General features: G+C 43.2%; 1 protein-coding gene across 2 annotated transcripts in view; it reads right to left on the reverse strand.

Moving 5' to 3' along the window:
• The window catches only part of SUSD6 (sushi domain containing 6), an 88373-nt gene that overhangs the window by 18348 nt on the left and 43851 nt on the right, over positions 1 to 26174 (reverse strand). The window lies entirely within an intron of this gene.

The raw sequence follows: 26174 nt of genomic DNA on the forward strand, positions 1-26174 counted from the left end.
TCTCATCACATGAGAAGTCCCCTTCACATCAGAGGCCCATTCTCCATGCCAGTGAAGTGTCCTCTCGTCACACCAGTCTCCCCCATCATCGCAGACCTGGCGTAGTGCAGGCCGACTGCTAACACCATAGCAGCAACTTAAGCCATGTATTCAAGTCTTAGAGCTTCAATGGCTGTTGTGGAGCTGGCAGAACCTTTCAAAACCATAGTAACTAATGATGCTGATAAAGGGCAAACTAGGATCCGTGCTCATAGCACCCCAAGTGAATCCAAACATTAACCTTGTTGGGAAACAGAGTCATAGCCCTCTCCTCCTCTTTGAGTGTATAACTGCTCCCTGTGCTGGCCCAGCTCCTCTACCCTTCTCCTTACCTTCCAACATAACCTTTTATTTAGTTGCCAGGGAGAAGCAAGGGGGAATACTAGAGTGTCACTTGAGTAACACTCTGTCACTTGAGTCTGCTGGGGCTGATATCACGCCCAAGAAGGCAGCAACTCAGGGCACTGGAATGTCTACACAAAGGAGGCTTTTACAGCGTTTAAATAATATCCCTAAAACATGTTAAATGCACAGATCATCTTATATGAAGATTTTTGTTAAATGGAGAGTTAGATGACAGTCTGTTGTATAAACAGCTCAGTTCAGCAGTCTGTGTCTCAGTCTCCCGCACCTCTCCGCGGGCTCTGGACAACCTGGGCTCCAAAGGCCTCCGCCTCCACCGCTATGGCTTATTGCCTCGGCGGCTCCTAGGTCCCCTTAGAGTGGCGAGAAGGTCAGGAGGGAAGGGGATTGTACCGAGCTAGATAACGGGGTGCGGTGGGCTGGCTACAGGGCGTCGGAGGTGCTGCATAGCAGGATGGCCTGTTTATTACAAGTCAACAGTTAGAGATTTTGGAGTCGCTGACTTTTAATAAACACCAATTTGACTTGAGCTCCTCTTTAGGAGATCTGTAAAGATAATTATCTTGCAAATAGATGTATATTTCATAAATTTTTTTGTTAGTCATATCGAAAGGGAAGAGGTTACTTTCATACGAAAATCCTCATATGACAGAATTAAACTACAGAAGTAATGTCATGTGTTGAATTGTTTTGAATGTATTCTTTTGTTTGAGCAAGCGCTGTCTGGTTCTTAAGATTTACCGAACAACTAAACAAAAATCGGACGTTGTGTTCATGTACGATAAACATTTTATAGCCTGCACATTCGGTTTTTGTCACCTGAAAATTCATAATGGGCTGTCAAAAGCACTATTAACTATCTGAAAATCGGCAGATCGTTCGGACACAATTTTACTTCAGATTTTCTTATAGTTGGTATGGGCCTTTAATGTCCCCTTCACAAAGGCAGACTGATCGGGTCTGTCAGTTTTTCAGGAGGCCCTGATCAGACATCTATTGCCCTCTATGGAGTGGCGGATGTACAAAAACATGTCTGTTTACACCAGCCGACATCCTATAAGATCCTATCCGCAATAAACCGATGAATGGGGGATCCGTTTCACATTCGTCTGGTGGACTGGATTGGATGGACAATCCATTTACATCCAATCCCCAATGGAGAAAAGCGGGCTGTCTGTTTCTACTCTGCGTAAGCTCTCATCTGCCTGCTCAGCGGGAATCAGTGGACAGTTCCCCTGCTGAGCAGGTGCAGTCTGCTCATGTGAAATAGCGCCTAACCATCCCCTACTCTATTCAAAAATAATAATATTTTGGACTTTAGATATACAATACTTGAATAATAAAACACAGCCATCTAGAATAAAACTATTACAGTGGCCTCAACTGTGGCCCCTTAAGGTCATCAGTATTCAGTGCAAGTAATGCTACAGAAGACTGTAGTAGCTTGCAGACGTGCCACAGCTATGGTTGGATCCATGCTGCAGGAGATAGTCCTAGACTTAGGAACATGTAACATGAGACTAGGTTTCTAAACTTTCCACTCTCCTCAAAAAAGGTTTTATTTGCGGTCTCTCCCATTGGAGAGATTTCCTATGACCAATTCCTTCTGTGACATCCTCTTACTGGGACAGGAAATGAGGGAAAAGATTCCTCATAGGGATGCAGAGAGCAATAAAAACACAAGACAGTTGCTAACCCTTCCCCACTCTGTACAAAAAAAACTAAACAGAAAACTTAAGCTGGAGTTGGCCTTTAACATTCAGCCCCATTTTTAGTCAGTAAAAAATACTAATAAAATGGACATTTTTTAGATATCCTCCTGAAGTAGTTCTTTCCTGATGTGCACACAATCCAGGCTGATCCTCTCCGTAGCGGATGTGATGACAGCTACGACATTTCAGACAACATCAATCCACCCAATACGTATAGTCAGCACACCAATCGGAGACAGCTGGAGTGATGACTGAACCATTTCCTTCAATAAACATTAACCCCTTCCCAGCACGTGACAACACATGCGGCCCTAATGAAGGGCTTACCAGTATTTGTCCTGTGATTGCGCTGCATAGCGCGGTTCCAGCACAGACTGGGCTCTCACCGAGATCCCCGAGTCTCATACCAACATTTGGGAAACAGGACCCGAGGCTCCTGATTGGCTATTACAGTGATCACTGTGCAGCCAGCTCCTTTGTTTTTTCTTCTCCTCTGAATGGAGAGCACAAAACATTGGTGTTGATTTACTAAAACTGGAGAGTGCAAAATCTAGCTGTACATGGTAGCCAATCAGCTTCTAACTTCAGCTTGTTCAATTAGAGGATAGGTTCACCTTTTAGAAGAAAATAATAAATGCACATTTTTGTGAAGGTAAAAAATGTCCATTTATTTTTTGTTTTTGAACCTGTAAAGCATTGCACTAATGATCAGCAGATCACTGGTGGCATGCAAGTCCCCTTCAGATCTGCCAGTGTATCTATCTGTGTGCCTGTATGGGAAGAATCAATGAAATTCATTGAAAACTACAAGCAGACAACCGCAAAGAATGTCAGGGCTTGTAGTTTATTCACACACAGAAGGTGGACGGAGCCCAGCACAGACATGCTGATTTTAAAAAGTGACAGCTAGTTGGGGGAACTTATTTTTCGTACTGCTGTCACACTGGGTGGGTACTATTGGACAGCGGCTGCAGCATTGGGAACATGTTACATGTTCCACCCTAAAAACTGGTGGTGAACTTATCCTTAAGGTCCGGTTCACACTGATGCGATGCGGGAAGGCTGCGAACTCGCAGCCTGTTCCCGCATCGCACACGCACCCCCGGCAGTTCACACTGCCATATGCGATCCGCTGGGGGTGTCAATGTAATGTTAACGACACCCCCAGTTTGATCGCATATTGCAGTGCGATCGTGCAGTTCGCACAGGATCGGATCGCACAAGTGTGAACCGCTGTGCGATCCGATCCTGATGCGGCTGCAAAAATGCCTCCTGTGCGTGTTTGCTGCGGGTGCGATGCGAATTTAGCCATACAGTTTGTATGGCTAAACTCGCACCGCACAGCCGATCGCATGTAATGTCGGAGCAGTGCGCTCCGACATTACATGCGAACCCCGCACACGCACAAGTGTGAACCGGGGCTTAAGCTCTGACAAAAGAAACCAGATTTGTACCTATACAGAACTGCACCAGAGTTTGCACTCTCCAGTATTAGAAAATCAACTCCACTGTAGATTTCTCTCCTTGCTAGGAGAGATAAATGTAAATCAAAAGTGTGTAAATAAAAAAAACTGGATCAAGGCTTGGTCTAGGTCAGTGTTAGTGTCAATGGTCCAGGTAAGGGTCAAAGATCGGGGTCAGCATATTTTGGGTAGGATTTATTTATTTATTTTTTTTTTAATTAGTATTGTGTTTTAGGTAGGCTGAAAAAAGCAAAAACGTGCACTATTGTTTCTGGGCCCAACTCAGGTGTAAACAAATCACAAACCTATTGCTGTGATCTTCAGGAGAATTTATTTTGGGTTGTTCTTTGGTGGTGAGTTAGGGCTCTTTCACACGGAGCGGACCGTATTTTCTTTTTTTTTTTCACGGAGCGGATGACACAAGTGTCATCCGCTCCGTATGTCCGCATATCATCCCATCCGTTTGCGGATGTCTATGGGCGGATGTCTATGGTCTATTCTTGTATGTCTATGGGCATTGCGGATGTCAGCGGATGACACTGCTGACATCCGATTTTGCATCCGCATCCGAAACAAAAATAGGGTTCCGTTCCAAAAAACGGAACAGAACTGAAAGGACGAAAATCGGATGTCAGCGGATGGTCATCCACTGACATCCGCAATGCCATGGACATGCATTATGTCCGTATATCATCCGCAAAAAAATAGGATGATATACGGACATGCGGAACGCCCGTGTGAAAGGGCCCTTCTAGTAATTAGTATTTTGGGCCTTTGATTAAAAAAAAAAAACAAAACAAACAAACAAAAAAAAAAAAAACAAAACCACGCAGCACCAACAGCAGATAACCAATACCATTTACCACAAAATAAAAGCCCAATTCGTCCTAACAAAACAATATAAAAAAGGTATAATCCACCTGGATATACAAGTAGATGCGATAATATGTACAGTTTTACTAACATGTCAAAGTTCCAAAATTGTGTTCACACATTAGGATTCGTTTTACCCTCTGTCACAAAGAGGTTAAATATGTATCCAATAAGACGACATTGTTTTCCGAGGAGAGGCAACATTTTTCACATTTGTGACTGCAAAACCCCTTCAAAAAGGTTTGTATCTGTGAGTAGGCCAAGCAGATGAAGTGTAACAAAACATAAGCTATGAGCAAGTCGAGGCAGGAAGACTGCAACAAATCTTTATGTCTCATACAGCAGATGCTCTGTTCCCTCAGGACCCCATATTTAGAGTAACTGTCCACGTGGCTGGAACAGCTGAGAACACACAGTGATCTCTACTAAAGGCTGTACAGAGCCAGAGCTTTTGAGCAGGGACATTTATGTGGTTCCAACAGCTGAGGCAGAACATCAATAACTGCAGGAAACCACACACATGAACACAAACAGATGGGGGGGGGGGGACAAGTAGAACAGCACTCATATCTATGCAACTGATGCAGAGAGAAAGGAAGTGGGGGGTGTGGGCAATGGACTTTTTATAGAGTCACCAAAATGCCAGATAAAAATGCACTGAGCAATTAAAAGGCACTCTTTCAATAAGTCTTCTCATTTTCTAGGAGAACGTGCATGTTCTTGTGCAGCATTCCCTTGAGCAAAAAGGCAGCAAACCTAGTATACAGTTTTTTTTTTAAGTTTTTCTAAGATCAAATAGAAGAGATGGAAGGATTGAGATAGTTCTAGGTACTGAATAGACACATTCACTATTACATCAGCCAGCTATGGTGTGTTTAGACTCAAGAGTTTCCCCACTTGGTAATGTGTATTTCAATTGCTTCCCAGTGTTTAAAACAACGCTAAATTATATTCTTATTTGATAAATTTACTTTAAAGAAAAAAATAAAATGCACATTTTTTTGCCGGTTAATAAAATATGCATTTACTATATTTTTTTTGTAGGAGCCTGGAAAGCATTGCACCCATGATCACAAGATCACAGGTGCCATGCAGGACTCCTACAGACTGCCAGTTTAAGCTGTCTGCCTGTACATCAAAGGAGCAGGCAGTTTCACAAAGTTAGGAAGACTCAATGATTTACTCAGGTGCTCAATATCGTCCTAGTAATTCACTCAGAACTACAAGCCAACAGCCACAAAGGCAGTTCACTGAGAACTACAAGCCGACAGCCACAAAGGCTGTCAGTACTTGTAGGTTATTGATTCACAGGGATCTTTAAATCCAGGACACAGCCGTGTGGGAAGCAACAGCAGGTACGGGGAGGAGATCCCCAACCTTCTGTCATATGGAGTGCAGGGATCAGAGTGGCTGAGGATTGGGAACATGTTACATGTCCCCCCCCCAAAGGACAGGTGCAACATGTAACATGTTCCTGAAGGTGAACTTAGCCCATAGATTACTCAATTTTCTTTCCTTCCACCACAGATGGGGGATGGGTGCACAGGGAGCTTTCACGGCCCGCAGAATACCACGATTACTGTTATCGGCTATAGCTGCTGGCAGTGATCACATGTAGAAAAATCCAACAGGCTGGTTGTACCCAAGTTGATCGATGTATTGACTTGGGTACAATCAGCCTCCCCATACATTGAATTGAAATTTGGTCAGTCCCTGAACTGGCTGAATTTTAAACACATGAATCCATTTTTTTTCTCCAAACATAATCCATCCACATAGTTAAATGGCCCTGCAATCTAATTTTCATTCACTTTTTACTGTGTTTCTGGTCTCCTTAGAACATCCTTCAAAGTTTCCAAACCTCTCCTTCACACCGCATTCAATAGGTGTTGAAGTCTGGATGTAGTTTTCATTATTTTCAGTTTCAGTGTTAATTTCCAACACATCTCAAGGGCTCTGAGGGAGCTGCTTCATCAGGGGGATAAACGAGCAAAAAAAAAAAAAAAACCCCTAGGGTGGAACCACCGCTTGAAGGACTTTACGCTCAAAAGCCTGATCCTTAACAGACAACAGCTACAGTCTGTAGAGCTTGGTAGAGGTAGAAAACCTGGACCAGGTTGATGCCCAATAGATCTGCTCTGGCATAGCACCAGCTCTCTCCACATGGGAAGTCGTCACAGCCCTAATGGAACGTGAACCGATACCCACCGGGACCTCCTTCCCACTTGCAATATAGGCCTGACTAATGGCTAACCTAAGCCATCTGGCTAAAGAAGATTTAGAACCCTTACTAGTCCCTGAAAACAAAAATAGGAATCAGACTTCTTAAATTCCTTTGAACGATCCAGGTACTGAAGAACACATCTTCTAAACACACCTTCTAACATCTAACTTATGAAAGTTATGTGCATCCACAGGATTCGAACAGAAGGTTGGTAAAACGACTTCTTGGCCTCTGGGAAAACACGAGGCCACCTTTGGCAAAAAGGCTGGATCTGTCTTAAAAGCTAAACGATCCGGAAAAACTTGTGGAAAAGGAGCTCTAAGAGAGAGCTTCCAATTCACTAACCCTTCTGGCGGTAGTGATCGCCACTAAAGACTGTCTTGAGGGTTAAAAACTTCACCGCACAAAACCTAATAGATTCAAAACAGCTCTCCTAAGAGCCTGTAGAACCACTGATAAATCCCACATTGAAAAAGGGGGATTGCACACTGGTCTCTGCCTGTTCAAGGCCCTAAAGAATCTAGTCACCCAAGAGTTTTCCGCTGAGGATTAATCTAAAAAGACAGCACTGAGACCTGACTCTTTACGGTGCCGACAGCTGCTAGACCTTTATCTGCCCCTCTCTGCAGAAATTCCAAACACTGCCACTGGGCTGCCTACATTCAAGGAGCTCCATGCACACCAGCTGTTGAAATGCTTTCAGGTTTTCCTGCTACTAAGGAGAGTCGCCAACAACTGATTCGAAAATTCCTTGCTGTTCAGCAACTCGTCCTTAGAATCCAGGCTATGAGATTCCAGCGCTCCACCTGGGGACAGAAAACCAGACTTTGAAAAAGAAGGTCCTCCCGAACTGGCAGAATCCAGGGGGGTTCCACAGACAGACCCTTCAGAACCGAAAAACATGGTCTCCTTGGCCAGTGTGGCGCAATGCAGATAATGGTAGTGTCTGCTTTCTGAAATTTCCTCAGGACCGCTGGCAGTAGTACAAACGGAGGGGGGATTGCATAGCATCTGCAGAAATGCCAGCCCTGAGCGAGCCCATCCATTCCAAGTGCCTCGTCCCACCAGCTCAGGGAGAAAAGCCTTGTTTTTGTATTCTCCCGTAAGGCAAACCAGTCCCATCTCTGGGTAATCATTCTGTAGACGTCCTGATTGAGGGTCTAGTCGCCTTTCTTCAAAGTTCTTCTGCTCAGGAAGTCGGCCAATTGGTTCAATTCTCCCTTCAGGTGAACCACCGAAAAGGGAGAGCACCCGGGCTTTGGCCCATTGAAGAATTCCTTCTGCCAGAACGCACAGAGGCTTGCTCTTTGCCCCCCCCCCCCCTGCCAGTGGACATAAGCAACTGCTGCGGAATTGTCAGCGCGGACTTGCACAAGGTGCCCCTGTAGTTCTGTCTGGAAGGTTCTGAGAGCCAGGTTGGTTCCTCTCAGTTCTCTCCAGTTTGAAAATTGCCTTGAATCTTTGCTCTTCCAAGATTCTTGCACTAGTCTGGAACCCAGGTGTGCTCCCCAACCTATGCCACTTGCGTCCGTAGTGATGACTCTGGACACCGATGGGACCCATGAGAGACCCTGAGAAAGGTTTGAGACCCTCCTCCACCACCAGAGGGATCTTTTTATCTGTACTGGTACATGCATCAGGAATCCAACGACAGCTGACTGCGGTCCCACACAGTTGAACAGTTGGGAAAGAATGGAAGTGAAGTCCCGCCCACTGTACTACCGGACTTGCGTCTGTCAACAAACCCAGAGCCGACATGGCCTGTCTTACTGATATAAGCCGACTGCTCTGTAACAAGCTCATTGATCTGTCTATCTTCTGACTCTTCTCCAAAAGGAAGAAAGTCCTTCTGAAGTGTGGAATCTTAACTCGTAGCCCAGAAAAGTGATCCTTTGTAAGGGCACTAGGCTTGCACTTTTCCAGATTAAAAGGAGCAAATCCAGACTCTCCAAGAATTGCCTTGACACAAGTAGGCCCTTGGACAACGGTTCCTGAGAAGGAGCAAACAGAAGCAGATTGTCCAGGTAGGCAATAACCGAAATGCTCAAATGCCCCTGAGCCGAAAATAAGCCAAGGCCTCCGCCATGACCTTGGTGAAGACGCAGGGGGAAAAGAATATGTAGAAGGGGAGGGCCCGAAATTGCAGATGTAACGTGCCCTCTACCGTCCTTATGGCCAACCTGAGAAAAATGTCTGACACCTTTTTCGCTGGGAATGTGTAGGTAGGCGTCTCTCAGATCTATCCAGGCCATGAAGCAGTTTGGGGGGGATGATACCCCCTATCGAGAAGATTGAATCCATCCTGAATCTTTTGTAAGCTACCAAGGCGTTTAGGGGTCTTAGGTTCAGGATAAGCCTGAACTTCCCTGAAGGTTTCTGTACAACAAAAATGTGAGAAAAAAAATCCTCTCCTCCGGTGGTACCTTCACCACACCCTCTGCTCTTCCAGGGAGGAAAGTAGGGCTGACGCCTTTTCTGTGCATCTTGCTAATTCGGTGATGAACATTCTGCGTGGAGGGGGGGGGGGCTTGAAAACTCTGGATGATAACCCCTCCTTACGATCCCCAAAATGAACTGACTGGAGGTGACAGCTTCCCACAGTGAGAGGAAGGCCTCCAACCTTCCTCACACCATGGTCCGCCCGTCTGAGTTTTCTTGGGTTGTTCAGGAGGGAGAAATTGGTAAAATGGCGCAAAAAAAAAAAAAAAAAAAAAAAAAAAAAAAAAAAAAAGCTCCCCCTCGGCCTCTGCCCCCAAGATTTCTTCTGCCCTTCGGTCCTTGGAGCAGAAATCTTTTTCTGAGAGTGAAACTTTTTTTAGTCTGTTCACGCTTGACAGGAAAGGATTTTTTCCTGTCAGGCATCCGATCCTGGCTTCCAAGCCTGGCCCGAACAAGTGGTCCCCTGTAATAGGAAACATGCAAAGTTTAGCCTTGGACCCGCTATCACCCTGCCAAATCTTAAGCTAAAGCGCCTTCCTTGTAGAATTGGCCAGGGCTGAAGATCTAGCAAACATACGTACAGATCTGGCTGATGCATCTGCAATATAGGCCACGCCCCATAGGAGCATAGGAAAGAAAGACAGAATTGTCTCCTTTGAGGTTCCAGCCTCAATGTGTGCCTTAATCTGGTTTAGCCAGTACTCCAGATTGCGGGCAACCGCCATCATAGCCATGGCAGGCTTAAGATTTCCCAGGGAAGAGTCCCAGGTCCTTTTTAGGAGTGAATCCATCCTTTTATCCATGGGATCAAAAAGAGAGCCCATTACCCTCGAAGGCTAGGTCTGTCTGCCTCGAGACGAGAGGAGGCCGCGTCCAACTTCGGGGACTTGTTGCAAAGTGAAGCATCCTCCCCAGAGAAGGGAAATCTCAGTTTCAGGGCCCTAGAAAAGAAAGGCTCTCTTCTCTGGGTCCTGCCATTCCTTTCTAACAGCTTCCACCAGGACGTAATCTACCTGAAAGACCCTCCTTTTCTATTCGCCCAGTCCCTGGTACATCTGGTCATGAAGAGATAAGAGTCTTCTCCTGGATTCCCAAGGTGGTGTGGATAGTTCCCAAGAGATCCTCCACCTCTTCCAGGGTTAACATGTGCCAAGAAGCTCTAGTACAGTAGTTCTCAACTCCTGTCCTCAGGACCCACTAACAGGCCAGGTTTGCAAGATAACTGAAATATATCACAGGTGATAATTCGCTGCTCAGTCACTGCAATATTCTAGTCTGCATTTCCCTAAGGAAATAATTAAAATCTGGCCTGTTAGTGGGTCCCGAGGACAGGAGTTGAGAACCACTGCTCTAGTGGATTCCCCATCCACACCTTCTCCCTCTGACTCCACCTGGGAGCCTGAAGCTATACTATCACGCTCTTCAGCTTCTTTTTCAGTGCCCCCTGGTGTTCCTCCACTGGGGTGGAGCAATGTGCTGCTCTGCTGGCTAACTGGAGTTCTGGGGCTGATTGAAAGGCGCTGGAAAGCTCCTTGACTGATGCAGCCAAATCAGTACACTGCCAAAGCCGAATGTTCCCTAACCAGGCCCTCAACACACTCCCTACAAAGCGCTTTTGTCCAGCATTTCCCCATAGTAGCCTTGCATGATGGGCACCTTTTTATGGAGCCATGTGGCTTTGTCCAAGGCCTTACCCTGTAACATAGAAAGAAACTGAAAAAATGCTAAGCACCTGCAACCCCCCCCCCCAGCACTTGCAAGCACAGCATGCCACCAGGAGTGTACTAAGGACCGAACCACCACCAGGGTCCCAGAACTACCAAATACACCCCCTCCCCCACTCCAGACCACCAAGAGGGGATTACACCATGGAGCTAGTGGGGGAAAAGGGATCACCCCAGGGTTCCCCTTATTTTGGAATGGCTGGTGCTGGCTACGGCTGGAGCAGTCTTGTAGCCTCTGCTTAGGACATCTCCAGGCGTGGTCGCAAGCTTGCAGTGCCTCTCAGCTGTCCCCACAATGTTCGGCTTGCACCAGCCTATCGTCTGGTCCGCTCTCCAAATCCTAATGGCCGGAACCAGAAGTTGCGGGTCCAACGGAAGTTCCCGCCTCCACCAGAAGTGATGTCACCCGCCACCCCGAAGCTCCATGCTGGCTGCAAGATGCAGGAGGAACGGCCATCTTGCAGGAGGAAATGTGAAGGCGCTGATGAGCGTCATAGTTCATTACATTTTTTTTCCTGCTCTTCAGTAACGGTCTGCTTGTATGGGAGGCACGGGCAGAAAGCAGTATTGAGTGTCTGCAGGAGCATGACATCACAGCCATCATCTAATAGCAGGTGCAATGCAAAAAAAAAAAAAAAAAAAAACAAATGCACTTTTTTTTTTTTTTTTACCTGCAAAATCATGTGCGTTTATTATTTTTTTCACAAAGGGTGAACTTAGCCTTTCAGATCAAAGTTCTTTTAAATGTATTGGTGAGCCGCTGTGTCTTATTATTAGAATCTATCTCCAGGAACAGAGAACATATGCTCAGCTAATGGATACATATTTACGTCATGTAACAGCACATGGAGCTTCACACACCACTGCCAAAAAATCATGTCATTAGCTGGACAGTTACCAAGAAGCTCTACCTCACACTATGACAGATTGGTGTGTGGGTGACTATGTTACATACAGTTCAGAATAGGGGTGAGCGATGCTGAGATAGCAATATATGCCCACTGGGTGCAAAGGAAAGGATGCTGCACAAGCAAACGAAAAATCCACACAATAGATTCAATTTATTTCTGCAGTGCAAATTAAAAAGTAAGGTAAGGTAAGTATGCTGAACAACATTTCCAGGCATGTATGTATGTATGCATATATATATATATATATATATATATATATATATATATATATATACACAGTGGGTACGGAAAGTATTCAGACCCCCTTCAATTTTTCACTCTTTGTTATATTGCAGCCATTTGCTAAAATCATTTAAGTTCATTCTTCTTCCTCATGAATGTACACATAGCACCCCATACTGACAGAAAAACACAGAATTGTTGACATTGTTGCAGATTTATTAAAAAAGAAAAACTGAAATATCACATGGTCCTAAGTATTCAGACCCTTTGCTCAGTATTAAGTAGAAGCCCCCTTTTGATCTAATACAGCCAGGAGTCTTTTTGGGAAAGATGCAACAAGTCTTTCACACCTGGATTTGGGGATCCTCTGCCATTCCTCCTTGCAGATCCTCTCCAGTTCTGTCAGGTTGGATGGTAAACGTTGGTGGACAGCCATTTTTAGGTCTCTCCAGAGATGCTCAATTGGGTTTAAGTCAGGGCTCTGGCTGGGCCATTCAAGAACAGTCACGGAGTTGTTGTGAAGACACTCCTTCGTTATTTTAGCTGTGTGCTTAGGGTCATTGTCTTGTTGGAAGGTAAACCTTCGGCCCTGAGGTCCAGAGCACTCTGGAGAAGGTTTTTGTCCAGGATATCCCTGTACTTGGCCGCATTCATCTTTCCCTCGATTGCAACCAGTCGTCCTGTCCCTGCAGCTGAAAAACACCCCCACAGCATGATGCTGCCACCACCATGCTTCACTGTTGGGACTGTATTGGACAGGTGATGAGCAGTGCCTGGTTTTCTCCACACATACCGCTTAGAATTAAGGCCAATTCTATTTTGGTCTCATCAGACCAGAGAATCTTATTTCTCACCATCTTGGAGTCCTTCAGGTGTTTTTTTAAGCAAACTCCATGCGGGCTTTCATGTGTCTTACACTGAGGAGAGGCTTCCGTCGGGCCACTCTGCCATAAAGCCCCGACTGGTGGAGGGCTGCAGTGATGGTTGACTTTTTACAACTTTCTTCCATCTCCTGACTGCATCTCTGGAGCTTAGCCACAGTGATCTTTGGGTTCTTCTTTACCTCTCTCAACAAGGCTCTTCTCCCCCGATAGCTCAGTTTGGCCGGACGGCCAGCTCTAGGAAGGGTTCTGGTCGTCCCAAACATCTTCCATTTGAGGATTATGGAGGCCACTGTGCTCTTAGGAACCTTAAGTGCAGCAGAAATCTTTTTGTAACCTTGGCCAGATCTGTGCCTTGCCACAATTCTGTCTCTGAGCTCTTCAGGCAGTTCCTTTGACCTCATGATTCTCATTTGCTCTGACATGCATTGTGATCTGGAAGGTCTTATATAGACAGGTGTGTGGCTTTCCTAATCAAGTTCAATCAGTATAATCAAACACAGCTGGACTCAAATGAAGGTGTAGAACCATCTCAAGGATGATCAGAAGAAATGGAAAGCACCTGAGTTAAATATATGAGTGTCATAGCAAAGGGTCTGAATACTTAGGACCATGTGATATTTCAGTTTTTCTTTTTTAATAAATCTGCAACAAGGTCAACAATTCTGTGTTTTTCTGTCAGTATGGGGTGCTATGTGTACATTCATGAGGAAGAAGAATGAACTTAAATGATTTTAGCAAATGGTTGCAATATAACAAAGAGTGAAAAATTGAAGGGGGTCTGAATACTTTCCGTACCCACTGTATATATATATATATATATATATATATATATATATATATATATATATATATATATATATATATGGGCAAATCTATCTTTATTTAAATAGCATTAAATCTTTATTTAAATAGCATTGGCAGGTTGTGACAAATTAGCTTTCATAATTGCAACTTCACTTTAAAAAGCGAATTTCTCCTTTTCTATGCTCTGTAGAACATCACTTTCCTGTGTTTTAAATCTTTAACCACTTGCCGACCACCGCAAGTACATATACTGCGTCAGTCAGCCCTTCACAGGCAAAGTGACGTATGGGTACGTCACTAGCCTGTGAGGCTCTGGGGAGCGAGCGAGCGATCGTCCCTGACAGCGGGAGAAAGGCAGGAGGCTGATGTAAACAAGCCGCCTTTCATTCTCCCCTGTGTATGAACAGTGATCATACGGTTCTACTATGTAGGACCGTTGATCATTGTTTCTACACTTCAAGCCACAGCCAATCACAGTAAGAATCACGCCCCTCCCTCTCAAATAAAGTTAACCCCTTCACTACCAGTGTCATTTTACAGTTACAGTGCATATGTATAGCACTGATTACTGTAGTAATGTCACTGGTAACCCCAAAAATGTCAGTCAAGGGTCCGATCTGTCCGCCACAATGTCGCAGTCCCGCAAAAAAATAAAAAATAAAAATCACAGATCGCCGCCATTACTCGTTATAAAAAAAAAAAAACAACAACAAAAATGACAAAAATCTTTCCCTTTGTTAGTAAACGCGATAACTTTTGTGCAAACCAATGAAAATACGCTTTTTGCAATTTTTTTTACCAAACATATGTAGCATAAAACAAATCGCCGAAAATTTAAAAAAAATTTTGATTTTTACATTTTTTTGGGGGAATTTCATATAAAAAAAATGTGAAAAATATTGTTATTTTTGCAAAATTGACGCTCTTTTTTTGTTTATAGCGCATGATCAAAAAAAAAAAAAATATCGCACAGGTGATCAAATACCACCAAAAGAAAGCTCTGTTTGTGGGGAAAAAAAGGATGTCAAATTCATTTGGGTACAGCGTCGCACGACCGCGCAATTGTCCGTTAAACGCAGTGCCGAATCGCAAAATAGACCCTGGTCAGGAAGGGGGTAAAATCTTCCGGGGCTTAAGTGGTTAAAGACTACTTTCCTAGCAGGTTATCACTGTCCGGCATTTTTTTTAATATATATATATATATATATATATATATATATATATATATATATATATATATATATATATATATATATATATATATATATATATGGGATGCACCGAAATGAAATTCTTGGCCGAAGCCGAATAATAATAAAATGTTTGGCCGAAGGCCGAATACCGAACGCGGTGTTTTGCATTTTTTCCATTTATTTTGCCAATTTTTTGTCCTCTCTCTTGTCCTCTCGTGTCTCTCTCTCTCTCTCTCTCTCTCTCTCTCGTCCTCTCATGTCTCTCTCTCTCTCTCTCTCTCTCTCTTGTCCTCTCATGTCTCTCTCTCTCCCTAAATGTTACTGTAGGGAATGGGATTCAGTGCACACTGCAGCCTTGTACCATAGGGTTAATGTTAGTGACACTGTAGGGATTGGGAAGGATGCTGGGAATGGAAATCAGGAAGCATGCAGGCAGCCTTGTAAATTTTAATTGCAGATGCAGGGCACTGGGCAGGTCAGGGTTAATGTGGTAACATCAATTACTCAGTGACAGTCAGTCAGTGTTAGTGTGGACTCGATCAGATTATACAGTGACAGACAGTCTCTCATAGTGGTGGTAGTAGGAGGCTGGAGGTGGACTATTAGGAGCCTGGAAAGGAGCACAGCCGCATACATACATTACTCACTCGTGCACTGCAGCCCGCCCCACACATTCAGTGAGTCTTACTCTCCTCCCTAGTTTTTTCAATGGCACGTTCAGGAAGCCAATCACGCCGTGAGTAGCGGCACAGCGGAACCAATCAGGTGTGCAGGCACGCGTGATTGGTTCGCTGTGCAGCTAATCACGGCGTGATTGGCTTCCTGAATGTGCCATTGAAAAAACTAGGGAGGAGAGTAAGACTCACTGAATGTGTGGGGCGGGCTGCAGTGCACGAGTGAGTAATGTATGTATGCTCACCGCTGAAGTGTCCCGGCTTCCCCTGCCTAACACGGAAGTCTGTGAGTCCTCCTGTCCTCCTCCGAGTCCCTTCCCCTGTAAATATCGCCTACGGCCACAGAACGATAGTCAATATCATATCGACTATCGTTCAGCCCTATTATTCGGCACAAAATTATTCGGCCTTTTGACTTATTCGGCCGAACACCGAAAGTGCTATTTTTTCTATTTTCGGCCGAATAATGTTCGGCCGCCGATTATTCGGTGCATCCCTAATATATATATATATATATATATGATATATAGTGTCTTTTTTTTTATTGATTTTACATGAGCGAAAAGAAAAAGTTGTACATCTCGTACAAAAACAAGAAAATACAAGAAATAAGTGTTTCCAAACAGTAGCACACCAGCCAATCCTATATTTTATTTTTTACTATTGGTAGTTATATAGCACTGTCAATATACGCAGCACTTTACACACACATATATTTATTACATTCACATCAGTCCCTGTCAAGGAGCTTACAATCTAAAATCCATAACTCACATTCATACATACAGTACATATACTAGGGCCAAATTGAACAGGAGCCAATTATCCTACCAGCGTGTCTTTGGAGTGTGGGATGAAACTGAAGTACCCTGAGGAAACCCAGGCAAGCACCGGGAGAAAATGCAAACTCCAGGCAGGTGATGCCATGTTGGGATCCATACCGCTGCCAGGCGGAAGTGCTAACTACTTAGCCACTGTGCTGCCCTATAACATACTATACAGTATCTATGTCTCTAAAGTTCAATGACAATGTATACATCATGGGTCATCTTAACCACTTGCCGACCGTATAACTTAGATGTACGGGGACAAAATGGCACAGCTGCTGCGGATCACGTACCTAGTATGTGATCCAACACTTCCAGGTCTGGGGCGTGCCGCCGCAGGCTCGCTCCTGCTGTGATCACACACAGTAGGAGCCCAGCGGCAGGTACTGCAGACTCAGTGTCTGCCGACACCTACCGATTGTTCAGTACACAGGCAGAACAGCGATCTGCATATGTAAACAAGGCAGATTGCCATTCTATCAGTAGGGAAGGCATTGATGCAGTAGTCCTGCAAAGCAAGGACACAGATCTACGCCTTCCGTTCGTAAGAGCACCTCCCCCACAGTACACAAGCTCTAGGAACACATTTAACCCTTTGATTGCCCCTGTAACCCCTTCCCAACCAGTGTCATTAGTACAGGAACAGTGCATATTGATCAATGTATTCGTGTCACTGGTTCTCAAGTGTCAGTGTCCAATTCGTCCATCGCAATATCGCAGTCCTCCTATATGTCACTGATCGCTGCCATTACTAGAAAAAAAAATGTTTTAAAAAAAAGTAATATCCCACAGATTGTAGATGCTATAAAATTTGCGCAAGCCAATCAATATACACCTTTTGGGACCAAAAATATGTAGCAGAATACAAATTGGCCTAAATTGATGAAGAAAATTAATTTTTTACATATTATACATACAATAAAAATAAATAAAAAAATAAATAAAAAAGTATAGCTTTTTCTAAAATGTTTTCTTTTTTTGTATGTTTAAAGAGCAAAAAATAAAAACCGCAGAGGTGATCAAATACCACCAAAAGAAAGCTATTTTTGGGAAAAAAGGACAAAGTTTATTTGGGTAGAGCTTCACATGACTCCACAATTGTCAGTTAAAGTAATGCAGTGCCGTATCACAAAAAAAAAAAAAAAAAAGCCTGGGCATGAAGGGGGGGGGGGGGAACTTTTCCCGGAGAGAAATTATATAATAATATATATATACACACACATACACACACTTAAAATAATTATCCCATGTGCAGGTATTGATACAAATAAGATATCATAAAATATTACTAGGTTGTTTGGTTTCCGGTGCAGCAAACAATGCGTGATACAGTATATCCGCAGAGTAGATTCTTCACCACTATGCACTGATCAGAAGGTTAATAATCATTAGCTTAGCAAAACACTCCAGCCTCAAGGGACATCCACAGATCCCTCTTTGGAGTAGATGGCATGCAGCCAGAGAGGAGCCCAGGGCATTACAGAACATGCTGCCCATCCTCTCCTCTCCTTAGCCGCTGCACAGAGGGCTCAAATACAGTAAATCTCACAGCTCTTCCACCAGAAGTACCTTCAAAGGCTTTCAACAACTGCAGGAACATACAGACCTAATGCATAGAGAGATTTCTAAAGATATATTTTATTGAGACATGCTGTGAGATAGCAATTTGGGTCTCTTTCTGAGAATCTGGAAATGTTACTTCTGGACCAAACATAATCCAAAGTGGTCACTACCATCTATAATATATTGAGGGCAGCCAGACCTCAGCCATTTAGTACATCTCACATAAATGGGTCGTATACATTCACAATCTGTCCCAAGAGAACTGTCAGGATGGTGACTGCACCAACAGGTACCCTGCAGCCACGCTATAAATCAGTGGTCGCCAAACTGCGGCCCTGGGGCCGAATGTGGCCCTTTGGGCACGGTTCCTCCCACTAACACGAAAAATTGGGCACTATTCCTCTCAATGACAACAACAAGCAGACACTATTCCTCTCACTGACACCAATGAGGGGCACCATTCCTCCCAATGACACCAACAGGACAGCATTCTTTCCAGTGACACCAATGATGGTGTTACTTACTCCCACTGACATTAGGACATTCTTTTCTCCCAAAGGCCACAGTCCTGCCACCCTAAACTCTAAAGGACTGTAAACTTGCCCTTTGTTTAGAAGGTTTGGAGACTCCGGCTATAAACGATAGCCTAGGAAAGGCATACCTGAGTAGTATACACCAACAGACGACTTGCAGCAGAACAAAGCTGTGCGGCACATGTAGGAGTTGGATCTACAGAGTGTAAACCACACTGGTAGAAGTAAACCCTGGGAAATGGATCACACTGGAAGAGATGAGTGTGAGGATGATTGACCTCCTGTGCAAGAAATATGTCCTCCCAGGCCAACCAGTTAAGATATTTAAAGATGGAGGTACTAGGAAAGGAGCTCAAAAGCGATCATAAGCAAGGCTACTTTTAATCTATATAAAATCCTTCTCTAAACAATAGAGAGAGCAGTGCTGGGGCACAATGGATGCCTGCAATTTTAAGGGTCTGACTTGGAGCCTTTTAAAGAACAAGGACACCATAAATGCATGAATTGAAAACAGGTCTGCTGAAATGAAGAGATTCATTTTTAAATTAATTTTAAGCCCCTCTGGTTTAAAATTTAATACAATGTGTATGTAAAAACTTTTTTAGTTTTGGATATCATGGAGAAAAGTTTTAACATCTATCAGATTTCATTTCTACCTGGGTATCCACTGGGGAGACATCCACCTTATCTCCTTGTCCTAATGATGGCTGCATCTGTGGCAGCAAGTTAAGGAAGACCTTTCTTACTCTAGCCAAAACAAAAAAATATTTGGCTGGGAGTTTTACCCCAATACTGTAGGGATACAGAAAGCAGAAGGTGCTTAATGGACATCCAGATAGCCAGATAGTGTACGTCTATGACTCCCAGGTGCTTAGCAAGGCCTACATTTTTTTTTTTTTTCCTTAGGAGGTTACACTGGTGGGAAACATGTACATTGCTGAGCAATTCTCTTTATTAAAAGAACCTAGCAACTTTTCTAATAAATTGGTTTATACATGATGAATTCAAAACACATGGAAGCGTGACTCAGAAGCTAAATGACATATGAAAATATCAAGGACATGGAGTAGGTACAAAATCTAGAGTGCATAAATCAAGCTGTCAATCAGGCACTGAGGATTATGCAGGCCATACGTGGGTTGAACTCCGAAAGAATTTGCTTTAAAAAAATTAGGCATTTTTTGCATTTTGTGACCCGATGTGCCACCACTGATTTTGAAATTCGATCAACCAAGACTTCAATTTCACCTCATGTTGCTACAGAAAAGAATTTGTGGCTGGACATCTTTTCTTTCCGGGAATTTTCTTATCCTGCACTCACGCGCATTTCTTTTTCCATTAGATTTCTAATACGATTCTCCCATCATTATTAAGAAAATAGTTGGTTTTTCAAAAAATTTCCAACATGCCCGATCATTTAAATTCGATGGCCGCACGAAAATTGTCTGTTGCTGCAGCCAACTAATAGTACAAAAATTAGAACGAGAATTCTTATTTAGGATTTTCTAAAGAACATTCTTTCGAAATTGGACCCATATATGACCAGCCTTAGACTGAAATTTATGAAAGCTGGAGTACTGGTTCCTACAACATTCAATACGATTCCAGTCAATCTTGCTAAAGCCCCGTACACACGTACTGATTGTGGGCCGAACGATCGGCCGTCTTTTGTCCAGGGCTGTCGTGTCTGTTGAAAAGTGCAAAAGACTGCACACGAATTTTGTCGGCCAACAACAGCCGACTGCAGAAGTGATGTCATGTGATGGCTAACTTTCCGTGTCTTTTTTATTTTCTGAGCATGCCCAGTCTTGCTAATCTGCTGTCTGTCGGCCGAAATCTGTACTGACTGGCGAACAATCGGCCGTTCTGGTGTTGGCCAACAAAAATTTTAATGCCTGCACGACAGATTCTGTTCAGCCGAAAATGCGCTGTCGGAAGCATCATACTAACAAGCCTACAATCGGCCGATCGGTCGACGGCTGAATATTTGCGGCCGACAATCGGTATGTGTGTACGGGGCTTTAATGTTTTGCCTATTGTAGGCAGGAGTTCTACTTTTGCTGTAATCTTCATACATCACTTAAATTCTTATTTGTCTGCTGCTTCTGAAAACGGTTACGAGAAGCAACATGGAAATAAATGTGTTTTGGTTGATAAACCCGGAACATTGTGGCTAGCACATGCAAGATCACAAGACACAGAAAAAATAACTGACAGAAACCACAAGGAGACTTACAGATAACAGTGGGAGGAATAACACCGCAGACATAGCCGCCATATAGGTCAAATAAGGGTAAAAGCGGAACTGAACGCAAAATATAAAACACCTACAAACTAGCAGGTTCTTTATTGCTGAAGAGGCAATGCAAGTCTCCTCTGCAACAGCATAAGCTTCCTTGCAATAAAATAAATTGCAATCCTCTGCACGTACAGCGCCGTTTACATTTCCCCCAGTGTTAGTGGCTAGTGTGCCATGATGAATGACTCCCGTGCATGTGCGGAAGTGACATCATCCTGCACCACCCTACCAAAAAGGCAAAAACCAGCACCCGGAAGACGTCAGGGAGGAGATGCCAGCGCAGGACCTGGATAGCGCTGGACTGTTGGAACATGGGTACAGTAAGTATTCTTGCCTTTAGTTCTTCTTTTAAGTATGCCCGTCCTGATAAAATCTTTGAGCTGTCGAAGGAGCCCCTTTTATGAACGCGACTTGTCTGGCAGCATTTGTGAATTAAAGACCCAAAGAAACAAACAGCAATGAAAGTCAAAAGAAAAGGGCACATTTCTTATCTTTGTACTTGTTTGGGGTCAATAATTCAAAGTATGGAAGACAAAGTACGATGACAGAAGGAAAGGTCTGTAAACAGCAACCCACACCATTCACCCTGCTCCTTTCACCAAAAAGGCATACACACGTAAATAAACCAAAAGACCTTATAACTCTTATCTGGAACCTGTTATCTAGTGAAGGTTCAGGACCACACAATTCAATTCAATCAGTATATATCTTCCTCTACAAAGAGAAGAAAACAACAGCTCTAACAAAAGTGTACCGTTGTCCCTGGACTTCCTTTGTGAGCTTGTTTATTAGTAGCGTTGGTCTCATAAAATGCATTTTGGTACAGTCTGCTCCCCCACTGGAGTGTTTCTACATCACTTCCTGTCACAACAGGAAGTTTGGTAAAATGTCCCCAAAATTGGACACAGACAGCCATAAAAACCATTTTCTGTAAAACAGGTTGGAATTGCCATGGTATTAATATTAAAATGTCTAACTTCCTGTCCTCAGCGATTCTTCGAAGTAAAGTTTAATTTTGCCCATGGGGATGCACACAATAAAAACCCAACAGAGGTTATATCCTTTGCAAATTATATCCAAAACAAACAAAAAATAAAGTCACTTAAGTAACACAGCAACACTGTGGAGGGTTATAAATACTGGGCACAGTAGGAGCCATTCGTTGTCAGGCCATCTCTCTCTAACTGGATCTCTATATGGTCATGTAAAAGAGGCAAGCAGTGGGGAGGAAAAAAAATGATAACTTACTATTAAACCCTCAGAGTTCTATAGCTTAACACACAGGTGTCAAACACAAGGCCCGCGGGCCAAATCCGGCCCTCCAGTCCATGTGGCCCTTGCACCTCCTGTAGCTGCAGGAGAGCTCCAGTCCTCCTCTAGACCTTATACTTTCTGCTTTCCAGCAATGCCTCCAGCTTCTTCCCAGCAGCAGCACAAGGTAAGGGAGGTGCACTGTGATGTAAGGGAGGGTGGGGGACTCAACTTCTGATGGTGGAGAGGCTCTTGACATCTTATGTAAGGGTAGGGGATGCTCTTGACATCTATTCTTACAGATACAATCGGCCCTTTTGAGGGCAATCATAATGCTGATGCAGCCTGCGATTGAGTTTGACACCCCTGGCTTAACACATTGAGCACATCTAAATAAAAATTAAACTATTAAAGAGGTAGTAAACTTTTTTTTTTTTTTTTTTATATTTTTACCTATAGGTAAGATTATAAAAGCTTTCCTGTAGGTTAAACGAATATCTCCTAAACATGCACCATTTATGAGATAGGCTAGTGAGCAGCAGCTGGTGACACCGAGGCATGCGCTCTGAAATATACCGGTGTTACGTCATCACGAATCAGCCATGTAAGCAGCCGCAGCCCAGGAACCCAGAAGGAAGACTGGGTGAAGATGGAAGCCGCTGGAGGGCTTTGGTTCAAGGTAAGTCCATAATGTGCTAGTATGCAATGCTTTCTAGCACATTATGCTTTTACCTTGCAGGGAGAGGTCTTCCGCCCTCAACATTACTACAACTTTACAATTCTTATCCCAGCACTTGCAGCTTACAAAAAACGTCAATGCTGCTGGTTCCTGCTTTTAGTACTGCATCCGGTCTTCATAGAAAAAAAAAAAGCGTTAACAGTCGACAGTGCAGTGTCTAGCCAGTCTGTTTGCTTGGAGAAGGGAGAGAGGAGGAGAAGGGGGATGCCTTGCCATCCTAGGCTACAGGGCTGTGCATTTCTATTGATGCACACAGTGTAGAAAGACACATTAGTCCGTGCATGCAAGGCTGGCTCCACAAGACACTGCAAGAGACAAGAGAGCCACCCTAAAACATGAAAACTGAGGTAGTGGTCATGCCACCAGTAGCCTAAACTGAAAGATAGGCAAGGATTAAAAGAAAGAAATTGCTTACCCCGTAAGCGATTAAATCAGCTGCAGAGAGCGCGTAAAAACTGGAGGATTTCATATCACCTCCTGACTGCGAATATAAAAACGTTCATGTGCAATATTTCATGTTTACCTGGCTAAAAACAGTTACAACTTTTTATTTTCAATCCTGAATAAAGATAAAAAATACTCCACATTCCCGTCTAAACCGAGTACATTTCTGGAGATGCTGATTCCTTGTACTGATCTACTTAAATATGTATTAGAATACCCAGAATGAAATATCTACATCATACCTATTCATTACAGCAGCAAAGGCATAGGCTGAGCTCCCACAGATACTGCTCATTTACATAAATTCTGAGGCACGATAGATGGGATTTTCCCAGTGAGGAAACCACATTGCATTTTTGGTTTTTACAGTTTGCTTACGTAGACCTCTCTTGGGGACATAGGGGGTAGTGCCGCCCATATCATTTAGTACAAGATAAAATCTGAAGCAGAATGAATAAGCATGGATACATCTGTTACAGTGCAGAGACAAATGGCGTGAAGGAATGCTTGTGAAACTTCTCACAGCCCTAGAATACCATTTTAGAGCAGTAAATATATTTGTTTTAGACATGCTTTGTCGGGTCACATGTTTCAATGAAAATGTTCCCGTTTGACAGCTGCCCAAGCTTGGTTCTCTCTCATTATAAGCGGTCCAGGCTGGTCTTACCATTTGGTCTGGTGATGAAGGTTGTTCACTGTGAGTGTTGTACACAGGAGGGGAATATAAGGGTGTGAGCAAATTAACTCACTAGAAGGGAATGCGGCCTGTAAATATGAGGAGGGGAATTTCATAATGCTAAGCATTTAGCTACAAAGCCTGGATTGCATGCAAATGCTCTTTGTGACTAAGGTTTTAGAACACCTAGGCTACAGGTATCCAGCTTACCTGGTCAATTACGTCAATTAGGGGTGGGTTAAACCAAAACTGAAATATATTTTTCTGGATACAGGCTGGCTATCAAATATACAAGTATGTTTTCTAAAAGTCAAAGTAAATGGAGAATGGGGCAGAAAAAAAATATACTCTATCGTAATGGCCATATCTAAAGGACCATGCTGGGCACTTACATGGGAAAATGTAGCTGATGGAGTTCCGAAACTGGATCTAAAGCCAAAGCCGTTTTTTAGTTATCACTGATGGAGGCTCAATGCATTTCGTGAGATTCGACTCACTTCTTCAAGAGCAGATGTGTATTTGGTCTATAAATATAATACAACAAAATATCAAAATACAATGCAGTAATCATAAAATTTTATTTTAAAATGGACCTAAAGGCGGATAAAATATTCATATCGGCTGAGCCGGGATGAGAGACCCATGCAACCCCCAGGTAGCAGCTGCAAACGCCTAATCTGGGAGTTGGAAGGAGTGGAACAAAACAGACAGCCTACAAGGGGGGGGGGACATGTGGGAGATAAGTGTGGTATATCCAATGTGGGAAGATATCCCTTGTGCTCCATAGTGGTTTGCTGTAACAAATATATGCGTATATAAGAATATGTAAAAATAATCAAATAAGGTCATCTACTATAATATAATGATTACTGCATAATAATATAATATAATGATTATTGTATTATATTTAAAGACCAAATACACATCTGCTCTTGAAGAAGTGAGTCGAATCTCACGAAATGCATTGAGCCTCAAGATGTTTATGTACCAATATGCAATTTATACTGTTATGGACCGAATATGTATACTTTTTTGTATTTTTACTGTTTGATCCCGTCTACTGTGTATTGTATGACAAAATAAAATGCCGTATTTATGGCCTACGGTACCCACCTCATTTAAAGTCCCATGGGCGTTTTTCTTTTCTTTTTTTGTACGAATAGGGATGGAGGTGTGTTACCTATAAGCAGTCTCGGACCCTGCTCTCTTTTCCGCATTGTACAAGTCTGGACAAAGCCCAGAAATTAAAAAAACACAGTTCCTGCCCCCCTCATTCTCCTCTTGTGGCTAAAAAAATAGTCAGGTTCAACCCAGAAAGCCCTCAGATACAGCTAAAAACATACGTTTATAAATCTCAGTTGAGCGGTGTAATGCCATTTTTTTGCTGTAAGAAAAGTCATTAAAAACCAGATGAATGAAAAGACAGACCAGACAATTTTACCTATTCCTCCACAAACATTGAAGACCTACAAGCAATCCTGACTACAGGATCTTTTCAGCCAATAAGTGACTGATAATGTCCATGCTATAAAATTGGAAGAGCTGCCTTGTATATTTTGCAATTGCTTTGCCAATATTTAAACAGAGATTAGGATGCAATAATGCCCACAATGGGAACGTTTGCAACCACAGATGGCAACAAAGACAAAACAAAGAAGACTGTGTATTGCTAAACACAGGGAGTTCTAAATGTGGTCATGTCAAGTCATGCAGAAACTGACTACAGCTGAAAATGAATACAAAGCATATATTTATGGAAGTGGTCCATTAACAATGGAGTGCCAATATGGAACAATGAAGATCGCCATGAAAACACCCATACAACTGTTGGACTTTTGTTATTTCTGGATTGGTAATTTTTAGCATGCAGAAATTTTCATATTCAGTCCACATTTGTCACTCTAATCAAAAGGGAATTCTACCTCCACATACCCAATTATTGTATGGAACAAGAAGCCTAAATGCATGAAAAATGTACCGGCACTTCTGTTTAGGCACCTCAAGTACATTCACCTAAATGTGATGCCATACGTTGAAGTGCCAGTGTGTCAGCTAACACTGTATATGTGAGTTAGAGCACCACTGAGAAAGAAAGCCAACACTGTAGGTTTTAACACGTTACTACGCATAGAAACAAACCTGACTAAATAGCAGTCTTTACCACACAAGCCTTTGGGCAGGGCTTAACAAATTTGCTTTGAATATAGGAGCCAGAATTTGTTTTTAAATAACAAAGCTTTATTTTCAACGACAAAAACCCCTTCTCTTATATAGCCCTTACGGGTATCTTTACAGATGCACGACACAGGTTTACACA

This window comes from Pelophylax lessonae, assembly GCF_965119305.1.
Source record: "Pelophylax lessonae genome assembly, chromosome: 13".
NCBI classification, from domain to species: Eukaryota; Metazoa; Chordata; class Amphibia; order Anura; family Ranidae; genus Pelophylax; species Pelophylax lessonae.